Here is a 2,077-nt window from a genome sequence, read left to right as displayed (position 1 = left end):
GCCTTCCCCACTTGTCCTTGCTGTGGTCCTTTCAGTACAAGTCAGAGTACGGTGATGACGAGGTTCCCAAACTGGCTGCTGCTGCCCACCAGTAGCAAGCACACAGCTCCTCAGCGACTCAAGGACCCCTCAGGGCCTCAGAGCACAGCAGGAATTCAGGATACATCAGAGGGAAGCAATGTTACTGAGTTTACTAACTAGGAAAATGGGCAGAGGGACTTGAGGAGAGTTGAGCATAAAACAGCAAGTACGCTGAGCAGAGTAGCAGCCATGTGAGGGCTTGCGGGCTGGAGGATTTGCTTCATTTACAGGAGATGATCTATAACTAAGGGCGAAGCAGGACAAAACAGTCTGCATGTTTCCTTGTCAGAATGAGGGTTTCCTTTAAATAATAAGATCTATAGGTAATGGTAGGCAGAAAAAGTGTAACTGAGACAAAAAAAAAAAAAAACCATAGGTTGAAATGTAGAGATGCAATTAATTTTGTTGCATAGATGTCACACAGTGGTTAAGAAAGACCTCCTATCCAGAGCACTGTCTGCCAGCTGTCATCATGGCCTGGCTTGTGGTCTTTTCAGGAAGAGAGTATAATTTCTATGTATCCTTTATGTGTGCAGAGGTTTCTAGCCAACTATGTCAAGATACTTGACTCAGCAAGGGACTTAAATTAGACCCCAGTGGGTGAAAGGCCTCTTCCCTTCCCACACTCCATTGATCATTTCCCATTATTTTACCTTGCCTCAGTAGAAGGAGCTGTTGGGGCACCAGACATATTTTATCATTCAAAGGGAAGAAAATAATTCAAGGGTTTCTGAGAGATACCCATTAGAGTCTGTGTGAGTCCTTGTTCTAGAAGTTACCCACTTATTTTTTTTAAGTAAAAGAGTCTTAAAACTCAAAAGTTTGATGCCCACTCACTATATATAGCGCATGGGGCCTGAAGAAATGCAACCTACGCTCCAAACTGCTGCTTCATTCACAGTAGGCTAGAGGCTGTTAATAACAAAGATGGCCGCTCAGCCTATCATCATTGCCCGTGAGAACTAAGGAGAATGAAATTAGCAAATGTTTTTTTTTTTTTATCTCATCTGTACATAGCTTAAAATGCACCTTGGTAATTTAATATTGCCATTTCCACAGGGTATAGGGTACTCCCATAATTAAAATTCAGTTGACCATAAAGCTTATGGACCCATTTGTGGATCAAAGGGAGTAATTGTTGTGGAATCTTCTGTGAGAAGATCAGAATGCCTGCACACGGCTCATATTTGTGATCCCGCTCAAAATTCAAACAGGAGCAAATGACTGGACTTGATAAAGTGAACTAGTGGCAGGCTCTTGGTGTGTTACTATCACAGACTTACAAAAAATAAAGCATCTTCTTTCTGAGATGTTCTACATGGCTTAGGGCTCACAAAACTATCAGTAGCTGTTTGCAAATACACATAGTTTTGGTTTTTTTTTTCTTGAGTGTGATCCTTGTCTCGAACCCTTCTTCATTAGTAAAATGGAATACCTGAGACTTCACACTGCAAAAAAGAGAGAAGTGTTGGCTCGTGGTTCTGGCCCCGTGTTAAGAGCCCACAACTGGTGATTGCTTTCTTGATACAGAATTCTAAAGTAGTGTAGGACTTTACATGGTGAGAGATAGGAAGTAAGGAGTGTGTGTGTGTGTGTGTGTGAGCACGCATGCATATGTGTGTTCACGTGTGTGTGCATGTGTGAGTGTAAGTTTCTCATTTTTAACCAGCACAAAATTCTTTCTGATGGCTCAAATCTCAAGGAGTAAGGTCTTCATGGACCTTATATCCCATTAGGAAATAATTGTAGTAAGCTAAAGAGAAAGCAACATCTTATTTTCTCTTTCCATATGTGTATACACATATAGCTTTTCAGATGGCTGCTAAGCGTTAGAGTTAGAACATAAAAACTTAGGTTGTTTTAAGTTAGAACATAAAAACTTAGGTTGTTTTAAGTTAGAACATAAAAACTTAGGTTGTTTTAAGTTAGAACATAAAAACTTAAGTTGTTTTAAGTTAGAACATAAACTTAGGTTGTTTAGAACTAACTACTTAAG

Source organism: Arvicola amphibius, chromosome 2 (genome assembly GCF_903992535.2).
Source record: "Arvicola amphibius chromosome 2, mArvAmp1.2, whole genome shotgun sequence".
In the NCBI taxonomy this organism is placed as follows: Eukaryota; Metazoa; Chordata; class Mammalia; order Rodentia; family Cricetidae; genus Arvicola; species Arvicola amphibius.
The sequence above is the reverse complement of the archived record's forward strand: the minus strand, read 5'-3'. Positions refer to the sequence as shown.